Genomic DNA, 16,035 nt, shown 5'->3' on the forward strand with positions numbered 1-16,035 from the left:
GAGTAAATGTGCCATGGTAAATTTTTATATGAGCTATGAAGAAAAGCATCTCTTACTGAAAATAACTTTGTGGGGTGGTGGTGATAGGGTTAATTAGGAAATAGTAAACTCTGAATAGAAAAGCCCATGGACAATACAATAACAGGAAGAGCAGATCTGTTGATAGGTCAAATGTTAGGTTTAAAAATATTACAGTCTACGCTCTTCTGAAATATTAGTTGGGGGAAAAATCCACACAGAGAATATAAGGTCAAATAATTCTTGAGTTCTTTTACTTAGTAAAATGTATTTTGTTATCTCTTTAAGATAACAGATGCTCTCAAAAACAAAACTGATGAAAACAAAACTGCAAAAGAAAAAGGGATTTAAAGTCTAGAAAGATAGGTGGAAGAGAGCCAATATCCAGCAAAGAAAAGCTAATATGGCAGCTGCTTGAATTTAGTAAAGGATAGGAAAAATGGCAGAAGACCAAAAAGTAGAAATAAAAAATAAAATTCAGACTCTCACCAAACAGCTGTTCAAAATGTAGACAGAAAAATATCACAGAAGTTGTACAAAAAACATTACAATACAAGCCTCTAAAGTTTGCCTCTACAGTTTTTTTTTTTTAAATGAGGGAGAATTTTGGTAGGTGTACTGTTCTTTGATAAACACACCACATACCAGAAAAACCACCTCACCAAAAGCGTGGTCTGTAAATCACTCTCTTAATCCTAAAAGAACTTTATTTTATACAAATCATCTGCAGTTCTCTGTAGACTGTCCTAAACAATACCTCAGAGTTCTTGGATCTCAGCCCTGAGGATGGCCTATTCAGCAGAAAGTCTGGTCAGCTTGCTGAAGCTATTTTCTTCAGCGTGTCAAGGCTGCAGTAATCTGCAAGAAAACAAGCTGTCCACCAATTGTAGATTTCAGTTTCTGATTCATCAAATGATTATAAATTATACTCAGAGTTAAGAGCAAGGAATAGAAAAAAAATAAAAGAAAGTTCTAGAATGTGTAGGATTTTGGCATCTCATCACTGCATGCTCTTTAAAGTGTTTTCATTTAAAAACACACTTAGCAATTCGTCCCTTGAAAATGCTATTTCAAGATAAAATAATTTACCTGTCGTCATCTGAATAAAGTCATTTTTAACCCCAGGAAGAAAACATACGTATACTTCCAATTCTTAGAAATCCAGCAATACACAATGAGATGGGAAGAAGAGAAAGCCTGCACTCCACAGAAAACATCACAGTTTCAGTGACAGCCCTGCGGCTGCTAGGTGCAAGGCAGAGTCCTGCCTTAGAGGCAAGAGGTGATGAAGAGCCAGTGAAATAGAGGGTGTAGCCCACTCTAGAGTGATTGTGCCTTCCGCCTGCTGTGGGGACTGCCAGACCAGGCCTCATCTTGATCACCAGGCATTTTCTGTCTTTCACACTCTAGGCATCAAACATGGCTTTGAGGGATATGGTAGTTTCTTCCACATACTGGCAGGGAGAGGTTTTGAAAAAATAGTACATATATACATAGACAGTATTTTCTACATCAATAATTAACTACAAAAATATACTACACAAAAAAAATTTTGCCAGTGTGGTGGCACATGCTTGTAGTCCCAGCTACTCAGGAGGCTGATGTGGGAGGATCACTTGATCTCAAAAAAAAATTTTAATGTATTAAAACCCACCAGTAAATTCTTAATTTTTTTTTTTTTTTTTTTTGAGATAGAGTCTCGCTCTGTTGCCCAGGCTGGAGTGCGGTGGCCGGATCTCAGCTCACTGCAAGCTCCGCCACCTGGGTTCACGCCATTCTCCTGTCTCAGCCTCCCGAGTAGCTGGGACTACAGGCGCCGCCACCTCGCCTGGCTAGTTTTTTGTTTTTTTTAGTAGAGACGGGGTTTCACCATGTTAGCCAGGATGGTCTCGATGTCCTGACCTCGTGATCTGCCCGTCTTGGCCTCCCAAAGTGCTGGGATTACAGGCTTGAGCCACCACGCCCGGCCTTTAAATTCTTAACTCTTTAAACCCTGCACCGTCAAGTTTCAAGTTGTTTTTCTGGTGCCAATTTATACAGCTATGAAATTAAGTAGGACAAGGTAATTTTAAATCCCATTTTACAATTTAAAAAACTTAGTTAACATATATACATGTGTTTTGGGGGAAAACTCTATATTTATATAAAGGAGTAATTAATAGAGTTAAGCGGTTAAACATACACATAAACCTAACTTTGAGAGCAGCATCCCTTTAAGGAAAATGTTTACAAAAGTTCAGTGATGAACTTAGATGATCCACTGAACAAGTCGGCCAAAACTGCACAACTGGGCAAATAAGGTTTTATATTGACATTCAAAGATCCCAGAGATGCTTCCTTCTTAGCTGGCCAAAGTTGTAGAGCTCTGGTACAATGCAAACACATTCTTACAGATGCTGAATTCAACAGCACAGGAGGAACCACTAGAAAGGCTGCAGAGATTAACTGAAAGGAAGGAAGCAGCTCATGGAGACTAATCTCTATAGGAGAAAAACCCAAGGCATGGAAAATTCCATTACGATTAATCCAACCTTTACCTTTATATCATACCACTTATCATACCAACAACACATCAGCTGCCAAAAGAAAGAAACCAGAGAGTAATATAATCGATGATTTTGGCATCAGAAACCAGCTGCAAGACAACCAAAACCCAGCAAACCACACTTTATCATTCAGAGACTTATAAATTATATGTGATGATATAACCAACAAGGAAAACGTGAAAGCATGTTCTAGAGCCAATGTTTATGCATTGTTTTATAAAATACCAAAAACTTAAAACACAATATTTTCTTGTCCCTGAATTAAAACTATACTTTAAGTAGCCGTATATATTAGGACCATCTCATCCACTGAAACATAAACAATCCTTAGGGAATGGAACAGCAGCTGCAGTTTAATTGGATGGAGCAATGGTAACAAAGAGTTTAGAACTAAGTTAAAAATAGAATAGGTACCCAATTGAGACTGCAGGGGAAAATTCTGAGAGACAGATCATGCTGATTATCCAAACAGCATAATTTGGCTTCCTCCCAAAGTCTAATACACTCTTAACGCTTACCAAAAAAGGGGCACTGCATTTTCAGTACAAATGCTTGGGACCATACTTTCACATCTCATTTGAAATATTAGACCCCTAAATTTACAGTTCTCTCTTACTGTTTGCTTGATAGAAATTGGGACATATACTATATTAATTCCTATATGCCCAGTGTTTTTAGAAAAGTTTCAAGGATCTTTTTGCTATAATTTTCATTTTAATCACCTGAACCAAAATGTTCAGGTAAAGATCCATTAAATACAATCTATATTATTAAAAAATATAAGGGAAAAGTTTCTCAAATGTTAGAGGCCATCTGGTTTAACTTTGTCATATAAAGCCAAGGAAATTATGGTTTAGAGAAGTTAACAACTTGCCTAACACTAAATTTAATACCTGGTTTTTGAAAATTTAACTCAAAATTACCTATATTTATTTTTTTCCTCTCAAAGCCTAGATGGCATGTATGGCCACCCTAGGGAGAAATGATGAGACAGATTACAATTATAATATTTTAGCCCAGGATCATTACCTTTAGAGGACAACACTGTAAGGACCAACACTAACACTATCCAATGCTAGGTGATGTGTCTATGATTATTGTGATCTGCTTCAGAGCAGAATTTCTTACCTGAAAAATCCAGACTGAATAGACTTACTCAGTAACTGTTCTATCTTTATATAATCCCTAAAACACCTCTCAATGATTTTAGAAGACTGATTATGCAGTTCTTCCTTTATAATTTTAAATCTAGGACACCATCAAGTAACCTTAAGAGAATAACAAAGCAGCCACACTACAGCAGTGAGAAAATGAGTCCCAGTTCTGCACCTACTAGCTCTGTGATCCTGCGATATTCAAGGTCACAGAGCTCTGTGATTAAAATGAAGGTATTTCTACTAACTTTTCAATATTCTTAGGCAGATTAAATATAATTTATATATATACATATAAAAATATATAAAATATATATTTAATTTATATATAGTTACTTTGTAACTATAAAGCACTGAACAAATCTGTTATTTTAAGTTTTTAAAATAATCATTTTACAGTTATAATTTCAATAGTAATCACAGATATACTACTCATAGTTATGTATGTTAACTAAAATATCATGTGCACAGCAACTTACAGAATAATATATATTACCTCACCGAGGCTGAGACGAACCCTTAAAGTTCCTGTTTCCTTTTTATTGGTTAAGCAACCAAGGCTCAGGGAGACTGCCTTATCTGAGGTCAACCACTAAGGGACACAGCTGACTCCACCCCAGAGCTTTCTAACTTCATATCCAGAGTTCTGTCAAATAACACATACCCTTATTTCACTCAATCCGTGAATAATAGTTTCTATATTTTGAGGATGATTAAGTGCTGCTTTGGCACAATATAGATGAAAAAGTTAAAATGAACATATTTAAAGATAATGCTAATAAGGTTTAATAATATGAAAAATGGTATTTTCACAAACTAAATATTACCAGTAAACCTTTATTTGGGTTCTTAACAAGTTACTCTCTCATTCATTTGATTCTTTTCACGTTTAAAATTTACAGAGAACAGTTCCATTTCCAACATGTTTCAGCTAGGCCAACAATTTTGTCTCTTAAACTGAACTCCCTGGAGCATATGCTCTGGCAAAGCTGTTATCTTCATGTGAGTCCAAGGCAGGTAACATCAATGACGTCATGCCCATTAAAAGATGAGTTTGTTCAGGAGTGGTGGCTCATGACTAATCCCAGCACTTTGAGAGGCCAAGGCAGGTGGATAGCTTGAGCTCAGGAGTTCAAGACCAGGCTGGGCAACATGGCAAAACCCCATCTCTACAAAAAATACAAAAATTAGCCAGGCTTGGTGGCTTGCACCTATGGTCCCAGCTACTCAGGACGCTGAGGTAGGAGGATTGCTTGAGCCCAGGAGGTCAAGGCTGCAGTGAGTCAAGGTCACCCCACTGCACTCCAGCCTGGATGACAGAGTGAGACCATGTGTCAAAAAAAAGCAGAGTCTATGAAGTCAGGCGATCCTGGGTTCCTACCTAATTACTAGTCATATAACCTTAGGCTGGTTACCTAACTTCCCCAGGTCTCGGCTGTTTTCTATAAAGGGGAAAAGACACTATCTGCCTTGAAGGAGGATTAAACTGGTTTTCCTACCTGGTGAGGCAAATCAGTCTTCTTACTTTACAGTCACATTTACGTGTCTGTTAGACTGTCTGCTTTTGGCCAGGAATAAGCCTAGTTGGCTTCCTCATGTTCTGGCTTGTTCTGATCTTTCATTGCTCTCCAATGGGGACCAACTTATTAGAACAAGCAAATAGGAAGGGAATCCTCTGCTTGCTTGCTACAAGTCTGGGCAGAAGACAGTGACACACCTGTAAGCTAACACTTCTAAAGACAGACATTTTCAGCACAACAGTTCCTAATCATAAACCCCTAGAATCCTTTATGTTTTCCACCCATTTAAGGACAAAGTGTAATCTCTGCCATATAAACACACTAATCATAAGTTTCTAATCATAAGCCCCTAGAATCCCTAATATTTTCCATCCATTTAAGGACAAACTGCAATCTTCCCCATGTAAACAAACCAATAAACAAAAAGCAGAAATAAAACTGTAGTATCAAATCTAGGTGGCTTCAATTACAAAGTCTGACAAATAATATAAATCCAACTCATTTACTTTGACAAGAACATGATGATGGTACTCTTTTACTCCTCATCTTCAGGGAATGAAGTGATAAAAGAAGCTTATATTAATTTTACGTTACCAATTTTATATTAATCACTTTTGGAAACAGCAGCAACAAAAACCCCTTGTTAAGTATTCTAAGCACCAGGACTTATGTTTAAGTATGCAGAGCAAAGAAGCAACTCAGGATCTGAAATAATGTTAGATGAGGGATCGCAACGCTGGGTGATCCTTCACTTGAAATCAGAGTTCCAATGAAAATTTATTCTTAGATCCCATGTAATGTATTAACAGTTGTACACAAATGCTCATGGGGACCCAAGGGAAAAGGCCAAGACTCTGTTCAATTCATTGTGGAGCTAACAAGATAAAAATGGCACAACAGATATCAAATTATTGAATGCTTTAAGTCTTTGTTTTGTCCTCCAAGTGCTTCAGGTCACCTAAATACAGACTGGGATTTCTGGTAATTTTTCACTGAAGTGAGGGCAAGTCCGTTTCACAAAGTAAGCGCAAAATAAAACTTAAGCAATCCCACATCCTTTCACCCTATTAGATTTTTTTTGAAATATTATTGGTCTGGGAATTCCCCAAATCTGAAATCACGCAGTAGGTATATGGGTAGGACAGGTGCTCACAAAACCAATATTGTCCGCCTTGCGGGGGTCAGTTCTCACTTAATGTGAGATGCATTGCAGCCAAATTTGGCCTTGCAGATACAAAGCTCTGCCTTCTTAGGAGTGTATAATAACATGCCCAATTCTTAGCTGAGGTGATCCCTCTAGAGGCATCTACCTGGCAATATCTATCAGATCTGCTTGGTTCCTACTGCATAGGCTACTCCTCTGGCACTCAATCTTTGCCTGCTCTGGTCACCCTTTGCCTAAATGAACCTCTAGATCTGACTCCTCCTGGACAGGCCCAGTCTCTTGTCATCTACATGTGACAGACAATGGAGTTGAAGACACACAACCACAAATTTGGCGTTCTCAATTCGAAGCTTATAGAATAGTTATTTCCCTTTTCAAATTCAAGTTCAGCTCTTGGAGTATTTAATGAAAAAACAATACAGAGTCAATCATTTCATAAACATTTTTTGAACACCTGCTGCAAGCCAGGCATTGTTCCAGGGGTTGTGGATACATCAGTGAACATTCAAACAAAAATATCTGCTGTCATGGAGCTTATGTTACAGTGTGTGTGTTTGAAGAGTAGAGGGAAAGGCAATATATAATGAATACAATAAATAGGTAAATTATGTATCTCATATATTGGAAGGTAAGTGCTATAGAAAAAATACTACAAGGTAGGAGTGCTGGGGGGTGGGAGGGGTGCTGCAATTTTAATGAGGTAAAAGAGTTAGAAGAAATGACACCTATCCTTCAGGAATGCAATACTATACAGCTCTTTGGTCTAGTCAGATTGCAAACTCTGTGAAGGCAGGCATGAAATGAGATTCATCTTTGCACTCCTGGTACCGGGAAGACAAATGGACCTTAAATAGCTGCTGGAAAAACAAACGCGCGCCTTCTGTTATCTTTCCAAAGCAATGCTATTTGTAGTAAATGGCACAGATTTACGAGACAGCTGGTTAGGAAATGAGTGTACTATTTGGAATGGAAAAGACAGCATACCTTGGAATCAAATCCTTTAAATTCCACTTCACGGTACTCAAAACAACAATCCTCAAACTCTTCCTCTGCTAGAGTTCTGTGGGGACAAGATCCCAAGGAAAATCCGTATCACTCGCCCATACTGCTGTTGCAAAGTAAAAATGTCCATCAATCAACTTCAAGTGGGAGATACTCTACCTTTTTAGACCAATAGAGAGGCAAGATAACGGATGAAGCATGGGATCAGGGTGGTGAAGATAGTAATGTTAGAGGCTCTTGAGGACAAAGAGAAGACAAAAATGAAACAGAATATAAAGCATAACCACCTTTATCAAGGCTCTCTATGATGCTTACCCATGCCTCCCCCCAGCTCCTCCTCCCACTGAAGCCACAGGATAGGCATGGTTCCTTGTCTCACTCAAGAATTTTTTGTCTTCTTGAAGCTTGTTACTGTGGTGGCTTTCTGAGTTGCAAGTGTCAGCTGATAAGTATACAAAAAAATGTCATTATAAATCATCAGTCCTTCTTCCTGTTGTGGCACTCATACTCTGACACTGCTATGTAATCATGCATATATTCATTCACTTTCTGAATAAACATCAATGAAAGCCTACTGTGTGCCCAGTTTTAAGTGCTCGGGGTTCAGAAGCAAACAAGAACAAAGCCCTTGTCACCAAGGAGACATTTTTCCAGTGGAATTAGACAATAAATATATAAATATATAATATAATGTCAGTTGACAATGAGTACTATGAAGAAATATAGCAAGGTATGGGAATAGAGAGTGATGGAGGTTTGTATGTGGATATGCCTGCCACTTTAGAGAAGGTGGATGGGTAAGCAGCCGCTAAGATGGTGCCAAGGATCCCCACCTCCTAGTATTCAGACCCTCATGTACTCCCCTCCTCTTAAGTGTGGGCTGGACTTACCGATTCATGTCTAACCAACAGAATAGAGCAGAGGCAATGGGATGCCACTTCTGAAAGCAGGGCATAAAAAGACTGGCTTCTGTCTTGGCTTCTCTCCAACTCTGTCTTCCTGGCTCTGGCGGGAAGCCAGCTGCCACGGCATGAAGCAGCCCCCTATGAGTGAGCTTGTGGGTAAATCCTCCCCCATGCAATCCTCAAGACTGCAGCCTGGATGACATCTTGACTACAGCCTTGTCAGAGACCCTGAGTCAAAATCACCCAGCTAAGCTCCACCCTGATTCTTGACCCACAGAAACTGAGACGTATTTGTTGCTTTCAGCCACTAAGTTTTGGGATAATCCGTTATGCAGCAATGGACTAATACCCAGTCAAGGATGGTCTCTCTGAGCAAACGACTTTGGAAACAGACAGGCCATGTGAAGATTTAGGGGAAGAGAGGTTCGGGAAGTAAAGGGCAGGTGCCAAGGCCCTGAAATGGCAATGTTAGGCTTATATGAATAAACGAAGTGAGAAGGCCAGTGTGGCAGTCACGGGTGATGCTTTGGGAAGAGAGCAGGGTGGGGCAGGTGGGGGAGGCAGGCAGCTCATGCAAGCCAGCCAGGAGGGCTCCTATGGATAACACGACGCAATCTGTACTGTGAAGACCATTAGTTTAACTCCCACTAACTGGCTTAAACAACAACCATATATATCAATAGCAATAGCTAATGTTTGAGTATTTAAGTGTACTAGAAGTTGTGCTAAGTGCTTTATTTCATTTATTTGTCACAATAGCCCTATGAAGTAGATGTTATTATTAGCCTAATTTTATAGGTAAGGAAACTGAGGCTCAGAAAGGTTAAGTCACTTGCCCACATTCATAAGATAGGAAGTGTGGAGCCAACAGGCCCTCTGACTTCAGAGTTCCTACCCTTCGCCTCTACACAATACTGCCTTGAGAGGTTGACAGAGAAAAAGAAAGTCTCTCCCACCCATGAAAAAAACAACAACAAAAATTGTAACCCCAAGCTGTTGTTTAAGACAACTAGTTCAGTCTCTGCATGATTAGATGCTCCAGGCTGTTGGATTTTCTCTTGGAGTCCTTTTAATAGAATTGGTGGAGCATTATTCATAATTTTTTTGAGGTTTGACTTAAGTCAGGAAGGTAAAACTCAAGAAAAGCAACAAGGTAGCTTTTCTTTTTGAGATATGCTAAGTGCCTTGCGTAATGAACAGGGAATATACGGAGAAACAGTACTAGATAAAAAAAAAATCAGGCTGGGCACAGTGACTATCCCAGCACTTTGGGAAGCCAAGGCAGGCAGATCACGAGGTCAGGAGTTTGAGACCAGCCTGTCCAATATGGTGAAACCCCGTCTCTACTTAAAAATACAAAAATTGGCTGAGTGTGGTGGTGGGTGCCTGTAGTCCCAGCTACTCGGGAGGCTGAGGCACGAGAATCTCTTGAACCTGGGAGGCGGAGGTTGCAGTGAGCTGAGATCGCACCACTGCACTCCAGCCTGGCCAACAGAGTGAGACTCCGTCTCAAGAAATAAATAAATATAGTATTTTTAATGCAGTTTTTACAATTAAGTGACCTAGATTGAGCCCTGGCTTCCTACCAATAGTCCAGATACCTGGCACCAAGCCAGGTATCCATCTGTTATAGAACTTGTTTTTCTTTCTGCTTAACCTTTATCTTAAGGCTTAAGGAAGATTATGAATGTTCCATCAGAATCTTAATTTCTTTTTTCAAAGAGGAGAAACACAATTTGTCTGTGATTTTTTTTATATATCCTATTAATGAGAATGCTATTTTAAAGTATTTTTCTTAAAAGCTATGGCTTTAACAGACTGATAACCTTCCATACAGGGGTCCTCAAATCATATTATAGACGGAAGAAAACAAAAAAATAACACAGGCTACTACGGTTTTTTGTTTCCAAGTTTTCACCTTGAAGGAATATAAACCAACCCAGCTTGCTCAACATCAATGATATTACAATAATAACACTAATACCTAACATTGATTGAGAGCATGCTTTACAGTTCAGGTACCGTCCCGAGCACTTTGAATATTATCTAAATTAACAGTTGTAACAGCCCTATATGGTATTCTTGTTATCCCAATTTACAGAATAAATTCAGGCACAAAGAGATCAAACAGTATGTCCAAGGTCTCATGGCTAACGTCTACAGCCAGGATCAAAACCCAGGCATTGTGAGTCCAACAGCTCTTAACTCCAATGTTATATTGCCTCAGTTTGCTATGCCTATGCTTACTGAAAAGATATTCAGGATTCCACACACATCAACTTCTATTCCTAAAGAAGGTCTATTTTGGCTGAGCACAGTGGCTCATGCCTATAATCCTAGCACTTTGGGAGGCTGAGGTGGGAGGATCACTTGAGTCTAGGAGTTTGAGACCAGCCTGGGCAACACAGTGAGACTGTCTCCACAAAAAAATAAAATAAAATCAGTGAGGCATGGTGGCACACGCCTGTAGTCTCAGCTACTCAGGAGGCTGAGGTAGGAGGACTGCTTGAGCCTGGGAGGTCAGGGTTGCAGCAAGTTGAGATTGCACCACTGCATTCCAGTCTGGGTAACAGTGCAACTGTCTCAAAAAAAGAAAAAAAAAGTGTACTTTTCTTAAAAAAAAAAAAAAAATTCAATTAAAATAAGCCCTGCAATATACATACATATATCAGCCAACCAAAAACACTTCCAATATCCTACATATCCTCCTTCCCACAGAGTAGTTCCATATTCTTTACTGTAATTGTTAGGTAAATACATATACAGATTAAAGACAGATGATATAAATTTAGGCACTAATAAAAGTTACAAACACATACAAGGCTGAAATACACAATTTATTCCTCTAGAAAGGTTCATAATTTTGTTTTCATTGCTAAATAATCTAAGCTCAGGTTTTAAAAAAAATTCTGGGCTCATTCTCTTTTATCCTTGGTCTCTCTCTTCCTGTATTTCTCTGCTCAAATGTCACCTCCTCAGAAAGGCCTTCCTTAACTACTTAATCTCAGTGTCTTCTCCTTGTCATTATTTTACTACCTGAAATTAAATCTGTTTGCATGTTTCTTTATTGTCCAACTCTGCCATCAGAAAAAAAAAAAAAACTGCATGTGGGTCAACTTGTTCACTGCCATATCCTGGCCCCTAAACTGTGCCTCCATGTAGTATGTGCTCAATATTTATGGAACGAATTAATGAAAACATTCTCTGTAAAGCAAGCAACTTGGTGAGTGCAGACCGCAAGAGCCAGGCTGTTCACGGCCCTGATCTCCTCCCCTCAACTCTCAATTTTCACATTGGTAGCCCTGGATTCATATCCTTGTAAAAGACATGAATTCTTCTGATCTGGGTTGGGGAAGGAGGTAAGGGTGGTTGCACCCACTAACTCCTATTAGTAAGGCCAGGTTGGGGAGCAGAAACAATAAATCCTGCCTTACCGGTTTTTGGTTGTGAGGGAATGGTAGGATAAACAAAGGGGTAAATGAACCTGGATATGGGGCCTTTGGGGTCATCTACAACTCTTCTATTACCCCTCTATAGAATCTGTCTCTAAGTTACTTTTTTTGTTTAAGCATTTTTGTTTTGTATCCATCCTTTTATCTCCTGTCCTACAAGTATGCCCTCCTTACATTATACCTGAACTACTACAAATGTCCCCAGCTCACTGCTGTCTTCCAGTTTCCTTCCACTTACCCATTCTGCACATGGGCATGGGACAAAAAACAAAAAACTAAAACTTTATGGCAGTTCTAGCTCAAGAATCTTTACCAGCTCTCTTACACTGAGAAAAAGAAAACCATTTATTCCTGTTATTCTTTTGCCATCTTCACTGGCTGACAGAATGGGTGCTCATGAAAGAATTGAAGTTTCAGTAGTGCCCTTCACCCATCCCATTCTGAATTCATCACATAATACTCTACACTGCACATTCGGGCACTTCATTGTCAATACAATTGGTTTCTCTTTTTCATGTATACAGCTCTCATCTGCCTTCTCCAAAACCACAGAAGGATTTTCAGGACAGATTCCTAGTCTCTTATTTCCACCATTTCTCAGGACTGTGCTACTATTAGGTACATACTTACTGTATAGTTAAATAACTATTAGGTACATACTTACTGTATAGTTAAATAACTAGAGATCTAATAATCCAAGTTTGAGAAGAATTTCATAGTGAGAAAAAAAAATAAACAAACAAAAAAAAACAGACACACAGTAACTGTACCAGGATAGTTTATAAAGCAGCAAAATAAAATAGCAACATTAAGAATTTGAGCAAAAACAGGCTGGGTTTGGGGGTCTTAGTAAGTACTTGAAAGCAGATGGGTAAACTTCCAAGAACCCAGTTTAAAGGTTGTTACGAAGAATGACTCTAAATGACGCTAACCAAAAAGATGACGTTTGTCTAGTGATCTGGAGACCATCTAAAATCTGAATAATATGTTGAAGGGCAACTAAAAGAATGCTGGTGGGCGGTAGGCCATGGAACTTGATATGCTTTCCTGTCTCTTGAGATGCAAGATACTCTTTGGGTCAGTACTGAAGAGACCGCTTTGTATGTAGACACCTTTCCATCTCTAGAGATTCTGTGTGAACCTGTGCATTATGCCAACTAATTAGAGTACTTAGATGTTACAGCTATATGCAATTTATACATAATTAGCTTGTAAAGTACTCTGAAAATAGAAAGTGCCAGCAAGTACTCAGAATTACTATATATTAAAAGCTTTTGGTATATATTATTATTTAATAATTGGCTTTTTAAAAGTCATAGTACTTTACAGCTGAAGAGAACTTCTGATCTTGATCACTGGCATGAGTTTATTTAGAATGAAATGTTATTGGAGTGCAAATCAGATGCGGATTAACTTTTCACAGTATGTATGAGTATGATTCACATTCGTCTCCCTGGTCCTTTTTGGACGAACTCAGCTTTCCCTCAGGTCCCTACAGACTTTATGCAGATTCCTTTCACATATACAAGACTCTTGGTTAACCTGCCTACCCTGTTCTCAGTTTCTTCCCTTCACCCAACTGCCTTCTGCAGGTGTTTTGTACGAACCTGTGAGTTTATGGCCACCCTAAAGAGATTCAAGACAGAATGCTACATGATCAGTCTAAATCCTTTTAGGTGCAATGAAGTCGTGATGTGGTGAGCGGTCGCCTCTGGGTGTGTTTCCCACTGTACTTCATCTGCTATCATCAGTCTGTACCTTGCTGTCCACTAATTAAACTTTGTTTTCATCTCCTGACAGGCCTTGGTTCAGAGGAATTAAACTCCATGTAAGTAATTCTGTTTACTATTCCCACAGGCAAAGTTTTGGGAGAGGAAAGAAGTTTTTAATCCTTTTCCACATCCTTTTTAAGCTTCCTTTTATGTTCAAAGGCTAATGCCCTTAAACATTGACTTTCCAGAATTTCTTACTATCACCATAAAAGAATATTCTGTATCCTTGCCCTATGACATCCCTGCTCCCGCTTAAACTCACCTCTTCCAGTGTTTTCATGTGATTCTTTTATTGGAAAACCAAACTAAGCCATTCCTCTGTATGAGTGGTAATGTTTACTCCTCTTAGGCAGTCAACTGATGCTGCTACTGCCTAGTGACCTCCATGTTAACTTCAGGTGACATTTTTCTATTCCCTATTTGAAACCCTTGGCTTCCACACCCTACTTTTGCACTTTCCTACCATCACATTGACCCAAACTTACAAATACTCTTATCTTTAAAACTCTTCTTTGACCCAAACTTTAAATACTGAAGTTGCCTAGGGCTTGGTTCTGGGCCCACTTCTTTGTCACCCTCTATTTTTTTTTTTTTTAAATCAATTTATGTCATCTTTATGGCAAGGACTCACAAAATTTGTCTCCAGCTTAGATCTCTTCCACGATCTCCAACTCACATAGCCACTGCTTACAATGTTCAAAAATGAAACTTTTGATTCCTATCATCTTTTCCACCTCCCAATCTATTTTCCATTTTAAGCTTTTCAATTTCAGTAATTGGCCCTAAAGCTAGGCAGCAGTCATCTTTGATTCTTCATCTTCCACATTCAATTCCTGAGGTGTACCAATTCTGTGCCAATTCAATTCTAAAATATACCTCAAACCTACCTTCTCTTCTCCATCATTAGCTTCTACCCTTCTAGGCCACTTCAACTCTTTATAGTGACTCTCTCTGCTACTACTCCAGCCTCCCTATAATTCATCTCCCCCCACACTGTAATCAAAGTAATGAAGGCGCCATTCCCACTGTGCTTAAAATCCAAAATCTCTACTACCCCATCTCTTCTTCCCATGGACTCCAGAGGGACAGGCCCTTCTCCTTGTCTACTGTGCTACAAAAACATGCAAATCTTCTTTCAGTATCTTCAGTTCCTCATGCCACCAGTTTTCTGCTTCAGGACTTTTGTACATGCTATACCCCCAGAATGCATTTTCTCTTTTTACACAGCCAGCTCTCTCCCTTCCTGTAATCTCTAGAACACCTTTCCTAACTTCCATGCCTAAAGCAGATTCTTTTCTCATGTTTTCTATCTTGACCCTACATTTGCTGCTTTCACAGAATTACAAGTTTTAAATTTTATATATATTTTTTGAGACAGGGTCTCACTCTGTCACCCAGGATGGAATGCAGTGGTGTGGTCATGGCTCATTGCAGCCTCAACCTCCTGGGTTCAAGATATCCTCTTGCCTCAGCTTCCCAAGTAGCTGGGACTACAGGCATGTGTCACCATGCCGGGATAGCTTTTAAATTTTTTTGTAGAGACAAGGACTCCCTATGTTGCCCAGGCTTGTCTCCTGGGCTCAAGTGATCCTCCCACCTTGGCTTCCCAGGTGTGAGCCCTATGGCGAGCCTTACAATGTTTTTTTTAAGGGGCTCTTATTATAACACATGCTTTATGAGAACAGGACTTACTGTCTCATCCACTATCCCTATATATCTATCCCCAAGGCCTGGAACATACTGGTGCTCAAAAATATGGAAATATCTTTAAAGAAGTTGACTGAGTATAGGAAATGTAGGCTCTATAGCAGGCTAGTATAAGAGGTCAGGTTTGAGTGACTGAAAAGCTGCATGCCATAACTACTTACATGAATTCAGAGTTCCAGGTACCAGAATCATGTTGACCTGCAAGTTGGTATAGTGGGTAAATAAGCACTACCAACAGCATAGTAAATACCAAGGCCAGGAAACACAGGGTGTAATGAAAGCACAAAGAAGTACCCAAACTAGGCTGGGGGGCCTGACACATAAGCTTTGACTTAGTATGGCAGGAGTAAGACTGGCCCAGGAAGAGGGGATAGCATAAACAAGGTCCCGAAGCACAGAGCACTGGTGGATGGGATATGTGTTTTCCAAAACAGTCATTTCCCCTACATGGAATTTTCCTTCTCCTTGGCTTTACCTTCTCTCAAATAGGGCTTCTTCTACATTACCCTAGGCTATACCTACCTAAGGACTGAAAATGTTATCTAGTCATCCCAATTTTCTCCTTCTGTAACATAATCAAAACATTTTACCTTACTTAGATCATGACTAAGTATCAATATCCCAAAATTCAAGCAGTAAACTGGTATATTTCCTGTAAATGCCTCAAAGATGGAGCCTTACTCCTTAAAACTCTCATGTAAAACCAGAATTCTCACACTTCTTTCAAATTATTCCCACCCTTGCCCAGTCTACCAACCACAGCAAATGATGCAATTCTTTAAAAGCCAAAAAGT

The 16,035-nt window shown here is 39.3% G+C and overlaps 1 protein-coding gene across 3 annotated transcripts in view; it reads right to left on the bottom strand.

Annotated features, from left to right (window-relative positions):
* The window catches only part of LOC117098034 (protein POLR1D), a 45,343-nt gene that overhangs the window by 27,393 nt on the left and 1,915 nt on the right, over positions 1-16,035 (bottom strand). The window contains exon 2 of one of the 3 annotated variants that reach the window (XM_033236550.1): positions 7,388-7,463. The exons of 1 other annotated variant lie outside the window; for it this stretch is intronic. The gene's annotated coding sequence lies outside the window, so the exon portion shown is untranslated. Of the gene's footprint in view, positions 1-7,387; positions 7,466-16,035 lie in introns of those variants that run through there. One more of the 3 variants, XM_033236551.1, reaches the window with a different exon arrangement.

The sequence above is a fragment of the Trachypithecus francoisi genome, unplaced genomic scaffold (genome assembly GCF_009764315.1).
Source record: "Trachypithecus francoisi isolate TF-2019V2 unplaced genomic scaffold, Tfra_2.0 Contig01461, whole genome shotgun sequence".
In the NCBI taxonomy this organism is placed as follows: Eukaryota; Metazoa; Chordata; class Mammalia; order Primates; family Cercopithecidae; genus Trachypithecus; species Trachypithecus francoisi.